Here is a 15,471-nt window from a genome sequence, read left to right on the forward strand (position 1 = left end):
TCCCGGGTGTTCTGGAGCACTCCCGGGTGTTCTGGAGCACTCCCGGATGTCCCTGGAGCACTCCCGGATGTCCCTGGAGCACTCCCGGGTGTTCTGGAGCACTCCCGGATGTCCCTGGAGCACTCCCGGGGTGTTCTGGAGCACTCCCGGGTGTTCTGGAGCACTCCCGGGTGTTCTGGAGCACTCCCGGGTGTTCTGGAGCACTCCCGGGTGTTCTGGAGCACTCCCGGATGTCCCTGGAGCACTCCCGGGGTGTTCTGGAGCACTCCCGGGTGTTCTGGAGCACTCCCGGATGTCCCTGGAGCACTCCTGGGGTGTTCTGGAGCACTCCCGGGTGTTCTGGAGCACTCCCGGATGTCCCTGGAGCACTCCCGGGGTGTTCTGGAGCACTCCCGGATGTCCCTGGAGCACTCCTGGGTGTCCCTGGAGCACTCCTAGGTGTCCCTGGAGCACTCCCGGGTGTCCTGGAGCACTCCCGGGTGTTCTGGAGCACTCCCGGGTGTTCTGGAGAACTCCCGAGTGTCCCTGGAGCACTCCTGGTGTGTCCTGGAGCACTCCCGGGTGTTCTGGAGCACTCCCGGGTGTTCTGGAGCACTCCCGGGTGTTCTGGAGCACTCGTGGGTGTTCTGGAGCACTCCCGGGTGTTCTGGAGCACTCCTGGGGTGTCCTGGAGCACTCCCGGATGTTGTGGAGCACTCCCGGGTGTACTAGAGCACTCCTGGATGTCCCCGGAGCACTTCCAGGTGTCCTGGAGCACTCCCGGATGTCCCAGGAGCACTCCCGGGTGTTCTGGAGCACTCCCGGGTGTCCCTGGAGCACTCCCGGGTGTCCTGGAGCACTCCCGGGTGTCCCTGGAGCACTCCCGGGTGTCCCTGGAGCACTCCTGGGGTGTCCTGGAGCACTCCTGGGGTGTCCTGGAGCACTCCTGGGGTGTCCTGGAGCACTCCCGGGGTGTCCTGGAGCACTCCCGGGTGTTCTGGAGCACTCCCGGGTGTTCTGGAGCACTCCCGGGTGTTCTGGAGCACTCCTGGGTGTTCCTGGAGCACTCCCGGGGTGTTCTGGAGCACTCCCGGATGTCCCTGGAGCACTCCCGGGTGTCCCTGGAGCACTCCTGGGTGTCCCTGGAGCACTCCTAGGTGTCCCTGGAGCACTCCCGGGTGTCCTGGAGCACTCCCGGGTGTTCTGGAGAACTCCCGAGTGTCCCTGGATCACTCCCGGGGTGTCATGGAGCACTCCCGGGTGTTCTGGAGCACTCCCGGGTGTTCTGGAGCACTCCCGGGTGTTCTGGAGCACTCCTGGGTGTTCCTGGAGCACTCCCGGGGTGTTCTGGAGCACTCCCGGATGTCCCTGGAGCACTCCCGGGTGTCCCTGGAGCACTCCTGGGTGTCCCTGGAGCACTCCTAGGTGTCCCTGGAGCACTCCCGGGTGTCCTGGAGCACTCCCGGGTGTTCTGGAGAACTCCCGAGTGTCCCTGGATCACTCCCGGGGTGTCATGGAGCACTCCCGGGTGTTCTGGAGCACTCCTGGGTGTTCCTGGAGCACTCCCGGGGTGTCCTGGAGCACTCCCAGGTGTTTTGGAGCACTCCTGGGTGTTCCTGCAGCACTCCCGGGGTGTCTTGGAGCACTCCCGGGTGTCCCTGTAGCACTCCCGGGTGTCCTGGAGCACTCCCGGGTGTTCTGGAGCACTCCCGAGTGTCCCTGGAGCACTCCCGGGTGTCCTGGAGCACTCCCGGGTGTCCCTGGAGCATTCCCGGGTGTCCCTGGAGCACTCCCGGGTGTCCCCGGAGCACTCCCGGGGTGTCCTGGAGCACTCCCGGGTGTCCCTGTAGCACTCCCGGGTGTCCTGGAGCACTCCCGGGTGTTCTGGAGCACTCCAGGGTGTCCCTGGAGCACTCCCGGGTGACCCTGGAGCACTCCCGGGTTTCCTGGAGCACTCCCGGGTGTCCCTGTAGCACTCCCGGGTGTTCTGGAGCACTCCCGGGTGTTCTGGAGCACTCGCGGATGCCCTTGTAGCACTCCCGGGTGTCAGTGGAGCACTCCCGGGTGTTCTGGAGCACTCCCGGGTGTCCCTATAGCACTCCCGGGTGTTCTGGAGCCATCCCGGGTGTTCTGGAGAACTCCCGAGTGTCCCTGGAGCACTCCCGGGGTGTCCTGGAGCACTCCCGGGGTGTCCTGGAGCACTCCCGGGTGTTCTGGAGCACTCCCGGGTGTTCTGGAGCACTCCCGGGTGTTCTGGAGCACTCCCGGGTGTTTTGGAGCACTCCCGGGTGTCCCTGGAGCACTCCCGGGGTGTCCTGGAGCACTCCCAGGTGTTCTGGAGCACTCCTGGGTGTTCCTGGAGCACTCCCGGGGTGTCCTGGAGCACTCCCGGATGTTGTGGAGCACTCCCGGGTGTACTAGAGCACTCCTGGATGTCCCCGGAGCACTTCCAGGTGTCCTGGAGCACTCCCGGATGTCCCTGGAGCACTCCCGGGTGTTCTGGAGCACTCCCGGGTGTCCCTGGAGCACTCCCGGGTGTCCCTGGAGCACTCCTGGGGTGTCCTGGAGCACTCCTGGGGTGTCCTGGAGCACTCCCGGGGTGTCCTGGAGCACTCCCGGGTGTTCTGGAGCACTCGTGGGTGTTCTGGAGCACTCCCGGGTGTTCTGGAGCACTCCTGGGTGTTCCTGGAGCACTCCTGGGGTGTCCTGGAGCACTCCCAGGTGTTCTGGAGCACTCCTGGGTGTTCCTGGAGCACTCCCGGGGTGTCTTGGAGCACTCCCGGGTGTCCCTGTAGCACTCCCGGGTGTCCTGGAGCACTCCCGGGTGTTCTGGAGCACTCCAGAGTGTCCCTGGAGCACTCCCGGGTGTCCTGGAGCACTCCCGGGTGTCTCTGGAGCATTCCCGGGTGTCCCTGGAGCACTCCCGGGTGTCCCCGGAGCACTCCCGGGGTGTCCTGGAGCACTCCCGGGTGTTCCTGGAGCATGGGATGGTTTGGGCAAAATAGGACCCACCGCCGTTTTCAGTAATTGGCATATTTTCGGTATAAAATGTCGGAATTTCAAACTGCGAATACCTGCAGAGAGCCAGAATTTGGCTCCGAAATATGGCTCAGGTATCGGATTTGGGATGTTTGGGATATTTTGAAAACTGCAGGGGGGTTTGGGCAAAATGTGACCCACTGCCGTTTCGAGTAATTGGCATATTTTCGGTATAAAATTCGGAATTTCAAACTGCGAATACGTGCAGAGACCCAGAATTTGGCTCCGAAATATGGCTCAGGTATCGGATTTGGGATGTTTGGGATATTTTGAAAAGTGCAGGGGGGTTTGGGCAAAATGTGACCCACTGCCGTTTTCAGTAATTGGCATATTTTCGGTATAAAATTCGGAATTTCAAACTGCGAATACGTGCAGAGAGCCAGAATTTGGTTCCGAAATATGGCTCAGGTATCGGATTTGGGATGTTTGGGATATTTTGAAAACTGCAGGGGGGTTTGGGCAAAATGTGACCCACTGCCGTTTACATTAATTGGCATATTTTCGGTATAAAATTCGGAATTTCAAACTGCGAATACGTGCAGAGAGCCAGAATTTAGCTCCAAAATATGTCTCAGATATCGGATTTGGGATAATTGGGATATTTTGAAAACTACAGGGGGCTTTGGGCAAAATGTGACCCACCGCCGCTTTCAGTAATTAGCTTTTTTTTCGCATAGCACTCCCAGATGTCCTTAGAGAACTCCCGGGTGTTCTGGAGCACTCCCGGGTGTTCTGGAGCACTCCCGGATGTCCCTGGAGCACTCCCGGGGTGTTCTGGAGCACTCCCGGATGTCCCTGGAGCACTCCCGGGTGTCCCTGGAGCACTCCCGGGGTGTTCTGGAGCACTCCCGGGTGTTCTGGAGCACTCCCGGGTGTTCTGGAGCACTCCCGGGTGTTCTGGAGCACTCCCGGATGTCCCTGGAGCACTCCCGGGTGTTCTGGAGCACTCCCGGATGTCCCTGGAGCACTCCCGGGTGTCCCTGGAGCACTCCTGGGTGTCCCTGGAGCACTCCTAGGTGTCCCTGGAGCACTCCCGGGTGTCCTGGAGCACTCCCGGGTGTTCTGGAGAACTCCCGAGTGTCCCTGGAGCACTCCCGGGGTGTCCGGGAGCACTCCCGGGTGTTCTGGAGCACTCCTGGGTGTTCCTGGAGCACTCCCGGGGTGTCCTGGAGCACTCCCAGGTGTTTTGGAGCACTCCTGGGTGTTCCTGGAGCACTCCCGGGGTGTCTTGGAGCACTCCCGGGGGTCCCTGTAGCATTCCCGGGTGTCCTGGAGCACTCCCGGGTGTTCTGGAGCACTCCCGAGTGTCCCTGGAGCACTCCCGGGTGTCCTGGAGCACTCCCGGGTGTCCCTGGAGCATTCCCGGGTGTCCCTGGAGCACTCCCGGGTGTCCCCGGAGCACTCCCGGGGTGTCCTGGAGCACTCCCGGGTGTCCCTGTAGCACTCCCGGGTGTCCTGGAGCACTCCCGGGTGTTCTGGAGCACTCCAGGGTGTCCCTGGAGCACTCCCGGGTGACCCTGGAGCACTCCCGGGTTTCCTGGAGCACTCCCGGGTGTCCCTGTAGCACTCCCGGGTGTCCTGGAGCACTCCCGGGTGTTCTGGAGCACTCGCGGATGCCCTTGTAGGACTCCCGGGTGTCAGTGGAGCACTCCCGGGTGTTCTGGAGCACTCCCGGGTGTCCCTATAGCACTCCCGGGTGTTCTGGAGCACTCCCGGGTGTTCTGGAGAACTCCCGAGTGTCCCTGGAGCACTCCCGGGGTGTCCTGGAGCACTCCCGGGTGTTCTGGAGCACTCCCGGGTGTTCTGGAGCACTCCCGGGTGTTCTGGAGCACTCCCGGGTGTTCTGGAGCACTCCCGGGTGTCCCTGGAGCACTCCTGGGTGTCCGTGGAGCACTCCCGGGTGTCCTGGAGCACTCCCGGGTGTTCTGGAGCACTCCCGGGTGTCGCTGGAGCACTCCCGGGTGTCCTAGAGCACTACCGGGTGTCCATGGAGCACTCCTGGGTGTTCTGGAGCACTCCCGGGTGTCCCTGGAGCACTCCCGGGTGTCCCTGGAGCACTCCCGGGTGTTCTGGAGCACTCCCGGGGTGTCCTGGAGCACTCCCGGGTGTTCTGGAGCACTCCCGGGTGTTCTGGAGGACTCCCGGGTGTTCTGGAGCACTCCCGGGTGTCCCTGGAGCACTCCCGGGTGTTCTGGAGCACTCCTGGGTGTTCTGGAGCACTCCCGGGTGTTCTGGAGCACTCCCGGGGTGTCCTGGAGCACTCCCGGGTGTTCTGGAGCACTCCCGGGTGTTCTGGAGCACTCCCGGGTGTTCTGGAGCACTCCCGGGTGTTCTGGAGCACTCCCGGGTGTCCCTGGAGCACTCCTGGGTGTCCGTGGAGCACTCCCGGGTGTCCTGGAGCACTCCCGGGTGTTCTGGAGCACTCCCGGGTGTCGCTGGAGCACTCCCGGGTGTCCTAGAGCACTACCGGGTGTCCATGGAGCACTCCTGGGTGTTCTGGAGCACTCCCGGGTGTTCTGGAGCACTCCCGAGTGTCCCTGGAACACTCCCGGGTGTTCTGGAGCACTCCTGGGTGTTCTGGAGCACTCCCGGGTGCTCCAGGGACACCCCGGGTGCTCCAGGGACATCCGGGAGTGCTCCAGGGACACCCCGGGTGCTCCAGGGACACCTCGGGTGCTCCAGGGACATCCGGGAGTGCTCCAGGGACATCCGGGAGTGCTCCAGGGACACCCCGGGTGCTCCAGGGACACCCCGGGTGCTCCAGGGACATCCGGGAGTGCTCCATGGACACCCGGGAGTGCTCCAGGGACACCTCGGGTGCTCCAGGGACATCCGGGAGTGCTCCAGGGACATCCGGGAGTGCTCCAGGGACACCCCGGGTGCTCCAGGGACACCCCGGGTGCTCCAGGACACCCGAGAGTGCTCCAGGGACATCCGGGAGTGCTCCAGGGACACCCCGGGTGCTCCAGGGACACCCCGGGTGCTCCAGGGACACCCCGGGTGCTCCAGGGACATCCGGGAGTGCTCCATGGACACCCGGGAGTGCTCCAGGGACACCTCGGGTGCTCCAGGGACACCTCGGGTGCTCCAGGGACACCTCGGGTGCTCCAGGGACATCCGGGAGTGCTCCAGGGACATCCGGGAGTGCTCCAGGGACACCCCGGGTGCTCCAGGGACACCCCGGGTGCTCCAGGGACACCCCGGGTGCTCCAGGGACACCCCGGGTGCTCCAGGGACACCCCGGGTGCTCCAGGGACACCCCGGGTGCTCCAGGGACATCCGGGAGTGCTCCAGGGACATCCGGGAGTGCTCCAGGGACATCCGGGAGTGCTCCAGGGACACCCCGGGTGCTCCAGGGACACCCCGGGTGCTCCAGGGACACCTCGGGTGCTCCAGGGACATCCGGGAGTGCTCCAGGGACATCCGGGAGTGCTCCAGGGACATCCGGGAGTGCTCCAGGGACACCCCGGGTGCTCCAGGGACACCTCGGGTGCTCCAGGGACACCCCGGGTGCTCCAGGGACACCCTGGGTGCTCCAGGGACACCCTGGGTGCTCCAGGGACATCCGGGAGTGCTCCAGGGACACCCTGGGTGCTCCAGGGACACCCGGGAGTGCTCCAGGGACACCCGGGAGTGCTCCAGGGACACCCGGGAGTGCTCCAGGGACACCCGGGAGTGCTCCAGGGACACCCGGGAGTGCTCCAGGGACACCCGGGAGTGCTCCAGGGACACCCCGGGTGCTCCAGGACACCCCGGGTGCTCCAGGGACATCGGGGAGTGCTCCAGGGACACCCCGGGTGCTCCAGGGACACCCCGGGTGCTCCAGGGACACCCCGGGTGCTCCAGGGACACCCCGGGTGCTCCAGGGACATCGGGGAGTGCTCCAGGGACACCTCGGGTGCTCCAGGGACACCCCGGGTGCTCCAGGGACACCCCGGGTGCTCCAGGGACACCTCGGGTGCTCCAGGGACACCCGGGAGTGCTCCAGGGACACCCGGGAGTGCTCCAGGGACACCTCGGGTGCTCCAGGGACACCCGGGAGTGCTCCAGGGACACCCGGGAGTGCTCCAGGGACACCCTGGGTGCTCCAGGGACACCCCGGGTGCTCCAGGGAAATCCAGAAGTGCTCCAAGGATACCCCGGGTGCTCCAGGACACCCAGGAGTGCTCCAGGGACACCCGGGAGTGCTCCAGGGACACCCCGGGTGCTCCAGGGACATCCGGGAGTGCTCCAGGGACATCCGGGAGTGCTCCAGGGACACCCCGGGTGCTCCAGGGACACCCCGGGTGCTCCAGGGACATCGGGGAGTGCTCCAGGGACACCTCGGGTGCTCCAGGGACACCTCGGGTGCTCCAGGGACATCCGGGAGTGCTCCAGGGACATCCGGGAGTGCTCCAGGGACATCCGGGAGTGCTCCAGGGACATCCGGGAGTGCTCCAGGGACACCCCGGGTGCTCCAGGGACACCCCGGGTGCTCCAGGGACACCCCGGGTGCTCCAGGGACATCCGGGAGTGCTCCAGGGACATCCGGGTGTGCTCCAGGGACACCCCGGGTGCTCCAGGGACACCCCGGGTGCTCCAGGGACACCCCGGGTGCTCCAGGGACATCCGGGAGTGCTCCAGGGACACCCGGGAGTGCTCCAGGGACAACCCGGGAGTGCTCCAGGGACACCCCGGGTGCTCCAGGGACACCCCGGGTGCTCCAGGGACACCCCCGGGTGCTCCAGGGACACCCCGGTTTCTCCAGGGACATCCGGGAGTGCTCCAGAGACACCCCGGGTTCTCCAGGGACATCCGGGAGTGCTCCAGGGACACCCCCGGGTGCTCCAGGGACACCTCCGGGTGCTCCAGGGACACCCCGGGTTCTCCAGGGACACCCGGGAGTGCTCCAGGGACACCCGGGAGTGCTCCAGGGACACCCGGGAGTGCTCCAGGGACACCCCGGGTGCTCCAGGGACACCCCGGGTGCTCCAGGGACACCCCGGGTGCTCCAGGGACACCCCGGGTGCTCCAGGGACACCCCGGGTGCTCAAGGGACACCCTGGGTGCTCCAGGGACACCCCGGGTGCTCCAGGGACACCCCGGGTGCTCCAGGGACACCTCGGGTGCTCCAGGGACACCCCGGGTGCTCCAGGGACATCCGGGAGTGCTCCAGGGACATCCGGGAGTGCTCCAGGGACACCCCGGGTGCTCCAGGGACACCCCGGGTGCTCCAGGGACACCCCGGGTGCTCCAGGGACACCTCGGGTGCTCCAGGGACATCCGGGAGTGCTCCAGGGACATCCGGGAGTGCTCCAGGGACACCCCGGGTGCTCCAGGGACACCCCGGGTGCTCCAGGGACATCCGGGAGTGCTCCAGGGACACCCCGGGTGCTCCAGGGACACCTCGGGTGCTCCAGGGACATCCGGGAGTGCTCCAGGGACATCCGGGAGTGCTCCAGGGACACCCCGGGTGCTCCAGGGACATCCGGGAGTGCTCCATGGACACCCGGGAGTGCTCCAGGGACACCTCGGGTGCTCCAGGGACATCCGGGAGTGCTCCAGGGACATCCGGGAGTGCTCCAGGGACACCCCGGGTGCTCCAGGGACACCCCGGGTGCTCCAGGGACATCCGGGAGTGCTCCAGGGACATCCGGGAGTGCTCCAGGGACATCCGGGAGTGCTCCAGGGACACCCCGGGTGCTCCAGGGACACCCCGGGTGCTCCAGGGACACCTCGGGTGCTCCAGGGACATCCGGGAGTGCTCCAGGGACATCCGGGAGTGCTCCAGGGACATCCGGGAGTGCTCCAGGGACACCCCGGGTGCTCCAGGGACACCTCGGGTGCTCCAGGGACACCCCGGGTGCTCCAGGGACACCCTGGGTGCTCCAGGGACACCCTGGGTGCTCCAGGGACATCCGGGAGTGCTCCAGGGACACCCTGGGTGCTCCAGGGACACCCGGGAGTGCTCCAGGGACACCCGGGAGTGCTCCAGGGACACCCGGGAGTGCTCCAGGGACACCCGGGAGTGCTCCAGGGACACCCGGGAGTGCTCCAGGGACACCCGGGAGTGCTCCAGGGACACCCCGGGTGCTCCAGGACACCCCGGGTGCTCCAGGGACATCGGGGAGTGCTCCAGGGACACCCCGGGTGCTCCAGGGACACCCCGGGTGCTCCAGGGACACCCCGGGTGCTCCAGGGACACCCCGGGTGCTCCAGGGACATCGGGGAGTGCTCCAGGGACACCTCGGGTGCTCCAGGGACACCCCGGGTGCTCCAGGGACACCCCGGGTGCTCCAGGGACACCTCGGGTGCTCCAGGGACACCCGGGAGTGCTCCAGGGACACCCGGGAGTGCTCCAGGGACACCTCGGGTGCTCCAGGGACACCCGGGAGTGCTCCAGGGACACCCGGGAGTGCTCCAGGGACACCCTGGGTGCTCCAGGGACACCCCGGGTGCTCCAGGGAAATCCAGAAGTGCTCCAAGGATACCCCGGGTGCTCCAGGACACCCAGGAGTGCTCCAGGGACACCCGGGAGTGCTCCAGGGACACCCCGGGTGCTCCAGGGACATCCGGGAGTGCTCCAGGGACATCCGGGAGTGCTCCAGGGACACCCCGGGTGCTCCAGGGACACCCCGGGTGCTCCAGGGACATCGGGGAGTGCTCCAGGGACACCTCGGGTGCTCCAGGGACACCTCGGGTGCTCCAGGGACATCCGGGAGTGCTCCAGGGACATCCGGGAGTGCTCCAGGGACATCCGGGAGTGCTCCAGGGACATCCGGGAGTGCTCCAGGGACACCCCGGGTGCTCCAGGGACACCCCGGGTGCTCCAGGGACACCCCGGGTGCTCCAGGGACATCCGGGAGTGCTCCAGGGACATCCGGGTGTGCTCCAGGGACACCCCGGGTGCTCCAGGGACACCCCGGGTGCTCCAGGGACACCCCGGGTGCTCCAGGGACATCCGGGAGTGCTCCAGGGACACCCGGGAGTGCTCCAGGGACAACCCGGGAGTGCTCCAGGGACACCCCGGGTGCTCCAGGGACACCCCGGGTGCTCCAGGGACACCCCCGGGTGCTCCAGGGACACCCCGGTTTCTCCAGGGACATCCGGGAGTGCTCCAGAGACACCCCGGGTTCTCCAGGGACATCCGGGAGTGCTCCAGGGACACCCCCGGGTGCTCCAGGGACACCTCCGGGTGCTCCAGGGACACCCCGGGTTCTCCAGGGACACCCGGGAGTGCTCCAGGGACACCCGGGAGTGCTCCAGGGACACCCGGGAGTGCTCCAGGGACACCCCGGGTGCTCCAGGGACACCCCGGGTGCTCCAGGGACACCCCGGGTGCTCCAGGGACACCCCGGGTGCTCCAGGGACACCCCGGGTGCTCAAGGGACACCCTGGGTGCTCCAGGGACACCCCGGGTGCTCCAGGGACACCCCGGGTGCTCCAGGGACACCTCGGGTGCTCCAGGGACACCCCGGGTGCTCCAGGGACATCCGGGAGTGCTCCAGGGACATCCGGGAGTGCTCCAGGGACACCCCGGGTTCTCCAGGGACACCCCGGGTGCTCCAGGGACACCCCGGGTGCTCCAGGGACACCTCGGGTGCTCCAGGGACATCCGGGAGTGCTCCAGGGACATCCGGGAGTGCTCCAGGGACACCCCGGGTGCTCCAGGGACACCCCGGGTGCTCCAGGGACATCCGGGAGTGCTCCAGGGACACCCCGGGTGCTCCAGGGACACCTCGGGTGCTCCAGGGACATCCGGGAGTGCTCCAGGGACATCCGGGAGTGCTCCAGGGACACCCCGGGTGCTCCAGGGACACCCCGGGTGCTCCAGGGACATCCGGGAGTGCTCCATGGACACCCGGGAGTGCTCCAGGGACACCTCGGGTGCTCCAGGGACATCCGGGAGTGCTCCAGGGACATCCGGGAGTGCTCCAGGGACACCCCGGGTGCTCCAGGGACACCCCGGGTGCTCCAGGACACCCGAGAGTGCTCCAGGGACATCCGGGAGTGCTCCAGGGACACCCCGGGTGCTCCAGGGACACCCCGGGTGCTCCAGGGACACCCCGGGTGCTCCAGGGACACCCCGGGTGCTCCAGGGACATCCGGGAGTGCTCCAGGGACATCCGGGAGTGCTCCAGGGACACCCCGGGTGCTCCAGGGACACCTCGGGTGCTCCAGGGACATCCGGGAGTGCTCCAGGGACATCTGGGAGTGCTCCAGGGACATCCGGGAGTGCTCCAGGGACATCCGGGAGTGCTCCAGGGACACCCCGGGTGCTCCAGGGACACCTCGGGTGCTCCAGGGACACCCCGGGTGCTCCAGGGACATCCGGGAGTGCTCCAGGGACATCCGGGAGTGCTCCAGGGACACCCCGGGTGCTCCAGGGACATCCGGGAGTGCTCCAGGGACATCCGGGAGTGCTCCAGGGACACCCCGGGTGCTCCAGGGACACCTCGGGTGCTCCAGGGACATCCGGGAGTGCTCCAGGGACATCTGGGAGTGCTCCAGGGACATCCGGGAGTGCTCCAGGGACATCCGGGAGTGCTCCAGGGACACCCCGGGTGCTCCAGGGACACCTCGGGTGCTCCAGGGACATCCGGGAGTGCTCCAGGGACATCCGGGAGTGCTCCAGGGACATCCGGGAGTGCTCCAGGGACATCCGGGAGTGCTCCAGGGACACCCCGGGTGCTCCAGGGACACCCCGGGTGCTCCAGGGACATCCGGGAGTGCTCCATGGACACCCGGGAGTGCTCCAGGGACACCTCGGGTGCTCCAGGGACATCCGGGAGTGCTCCAGGGACACCCCGGGTGCTCCAGGGACACCCCGGGTGCTCCAGGGACACCCCGGGTGCTCCAGGGACATCCGGGAGTGCTCCAGGGACACCTCGGGTGCTCCAGGGACACCTCGGGTGCTCCAGGGACACCTCGGGTGCTCCAGGGACACCCGGGAGTGCTCCAGGGACATCCGGGAGTGCTCCAGGGACATCCGGGAGTGCTCCAGGGACACCTCGGGTGCTCCAGGGACACCCCGGGTGCTCCAGGGACACCCCGGGTGCTCCAGGGAAATCCAGAAGTGCTCCAGGGACACCCCGGGTGCTCCAGGGACACCCCGGGTGCTCCAGGGACATCCGGGAGTGCTCCAGGGACATCCGGGAGTGCTCCAGGGACATCCGGGAGTGCTCCATGGACATCCGGGAGTGCTCCAGGGACATCCGGGAGTGCTCCAGGGACACCCCGGGTGCTCCAGGGACACCCCGGGTGCTCCAGGGACACCTCGGGTGCTCCAGGGACACCCGGGAGTGCTCCAGGGACATCCGGGAGTGCTCCAGGGACATCCGGGAGTGCTCCAGGGACATCCGGGAGTGCTCCAGGGACATCCGGGAGTGCTCCAGGGACATCCGGGAGTGCTCCAGGGACACCCCGGGTGCTCCAGGGACACCTCGGGTGCTCCAGGGAAATCCGGGAGTGCTCCAGGGACACCCCGGGTGCTCCAGGGACACCCCGGGTGCTCCAGGGACACCCCGGGTGCTCCAGGGACACCTCGGGTGCTCCAGGGACATCCGGGAGTGCTCCAGGGACACCTCAGGTGCTCCAGGGACATCCGGGAGTGCTCCAGGGACATCCGGGAGTGCTCCAGGGACACCTCGGGTGCTCCAGGGACATCCGGGAGTGCTCCAGGGACATCCGGGAGTGCTCCAGGGACACCTCAGGTGCTCCAGGGACATCCGGGAGTGCTCCAGGGACATCCGGGAGTGCTCCAGGGACACCTCGGGTGCTCCAGGGACATCCGGGAGTGCTCCAGGGACATCCGGGAGTGCTCCAGGGACACCTCAGGTGCTCCAGGGACATCCGGGAGTGCTCCAGGGACACCCGAGAGTGCTCCAGGGACATCCGGGAGTGCTCCAGGGACACCTCGGGTGCTCCAGGGACACCTCGGGTGCTCCAGGGAAATCCGGGTGCTCCAGGGACACCCCGGGTTCTCCAGGGAAATCCGGGTTCTCCAGGGACACCCCGGGTGCTCCAGGGACACCCCGGGTTCTCCAGGGACAACCCGGGTGCTCCAGGGACACCCCGGGTGCTCCAGGGACATCCGGGTGCTCCAGGGACATCCGGGTGCTCCAGGGACATCCGGGTGCTCCAGGGAAATCCGGGAGTGCTCCAGGGACAACCCGGGTTCTCCAGGGACAACCCGGGTTCTCCAGGGACACCCCCGGTTGCTCCAGGGACACCCCGGGTGCTCCAGGGATTTCCGGGAGTGCTCCAGGGACACCTCGGGTGCTCCAGGGACATCCGGGTTCTCCAGGGACACCCCCGGTTGCTCCAGGGACAACCCGGGTTCTCCAGGGACATCCGGGAGTGCTCCAGGGACACCTCGGGTGCTCCAGGGACAACCCGGGTGCTCCAGGGAAATCCGGGTTCTCCAGGGAAATCCGGGAGTGCTCCAGGGACACCCCGGGTGCTCCAGGGACATCCGGGAGTGCTCCAGGGACATCCGGGAGTGCTCCAGGGACACCCTGGGTGCTCCAGGGACACCCCGGGTTCTCCAGGGACACCCTGGGTGCTCCAGGGACATCCGGGTGCTCCAGGGACATCCGGGTGCTCCAGGGACATCCGGGTGCTCCAGGGACATCCGGGTGCTCCAGGGACATCCGGGAGTGCTCCAGGGACATCCGGGTGCTCCAGGGACATCCGGGTGCTCCAGGGACATCCGGGTTCTCCAGGGACATCCGGGAGTGCTCCAGGGACATCCGGGTGCTCCAGGGACATCCCGGGTGCTCCAGGGACACCCCGGGTGCTCCAGGGAAATCCGGGTTCTCCAGGGACACCCCGGGTTCTCCAGGGACAACCCGGGTGCTCCAGGGACACCCCGGGTGCTCCAGGGACACCTCGGGTGCTCCAGGGACATCCCGGGTGCTCCAGGGACACCCCGGGTGCTCCAGGGAAATCCGGGTTCTCCAGGGACACCCGGGAGTGCTCCAGGGACACCTCGGGTGCTCCAGGGACAACCCGGGTGCTCCAGGGACACCCCGGTTTCTCCAGGGACATCCGGGAGTGCTCCAGAGACACCCCGGGTTCTCCAGGGACACCCGGGAGTGCTCCAGGGACACCTCGGGTGCTCCAGGGACAACCCGGGTGCTCCAGGGACACCCCGGTTTCTCCAGGGACATCCGGGAGTGCTCCAGGGACACCCCGGGTGCTCCAGGGACACCTCGGGTGCTCCAGGGACATCCGGGAGTGCTCCAGGGATTTCCGGGAGTGCTCCAGGGACACCTCGGGTTCTCCAGGGACACCCCGGGTGCTCCAGGGAAATCCAGAAGTGCTCCAGGGACATCCGGGAGTGCTCCAGGGACATCCGGGAGTGCTCCAGGGACATCCGGGAGTGCTCCAGGGACATCCGGGAGTGCTCCAGGGACATCCGGGAGTGCTCCAGGGACACCTCGGGTTCTCCAGGGACATCCGGGAGTGCTCCAGGGACATCCGGGAGTGCTCCAGGGATTTCCGGGAGTGCTCCAGGGACACCTCGGGTTCTCCAGGGACACCCCGGGTGCTCCAGGGAAATCCAGAAGTGCTCCAGGGACATCCGGGAGTGCTCCAGGGACATCCGGGAGTGCTCCAGGGACATCCGGGAGTGCTCCAGGGACATCCGGGAGTGCTCCAGGGACATCCGGGAGTGCTCCAGGGACACCTCGGGTTCTCCAGGGACATCCGGGAGTGCTCCAGGGACATCCGGGAGTGCTCCAGGGACACCCCGGGTGCTCCAGGGAAATCCAGAAGTGCTCCAGGGACATCCGGGAGTGCTCCAGGGACACCCCGGGTGCTCCAGGGACACCCCGGGTGCTCCAGGGACATCCGGGAGTGCTCCAGGGACACCTCGGGTGCTCCAGGGACACCTCGGGTGCTCCAGGGACAACCCGGGTGCTCCAGGGAAATCCGGGAGTGCTCCAGGGACACCTCGGGTGCTCCAGGGACACCCCGGGTGCTCCAGGGACACCCCGGGTGCTCCAGGGACACCCCGGGTTCTCCAGGGACATCCGGGTTCTCCAGGGACACCCCGGGTGCTCCAGGGACATCCGGGAGTGCTCCAGGGAAATCCGGGTGCTCCAGGGATTTCCGGGAGTGCTCCAGGGACACCTCGGGTTCTCCAGGGACACCCCGGGTTCTCCAGGGACATCCTGGGTTCTCCAGGGACATCCTGGGTGCTCCAGGGATTTCCGGGAGTGCTCCAGGGACATCCGGGAGTGCTCCAGGGACACCTCGGGTGCTCCAGGGACAACCCGGGTGCTCCAGGGATTTCCGGGAGTGCTCCAGGGACAACCCGGGTTCTCCAGGGACACCCCGGGTGCCCCAGGGAAATCCGGGTTCTCCAGGGACACCCCGGGTGCTCCAGGGACATCCGGGTGCTCCAGGGACATCCGGGTTCTCCAGGGACACCTCGGGTGCCCCAGGGAAATCCGGGAGTGCACACCTTCA

At 67.2% G+C, this 15,471-nt stretch overlaps 1 protein-coding gene across 16 annotated transcripts in view; it reads left to right on the plus strand.

Moving 5' to 3' along the window:
• Positions 1–15,471, plus strand: part of sif (still life) — a 541,039-nt gene that overhangs the window by 484,444 nt on the left and 41,124 nt on the right. The gene's annotated exons all lie outside the window — the stretch shown is intronic.

This window comes from Procambarus clarkii, chromosome 75 (assembly GCF_040958095.1).
Source record: "Procambarus clarkii isolate CNS0578487 chromosome 75, FALCON_Pclarkii_2.0, whole genome shotgun sequence".
NCBI classification, from domain to species: Eukaryota; Metazoa; Arthropoda; class Malacostraca; order Decapoda; family Cambaridae; genus Procambarus; species Procambarus clarkii.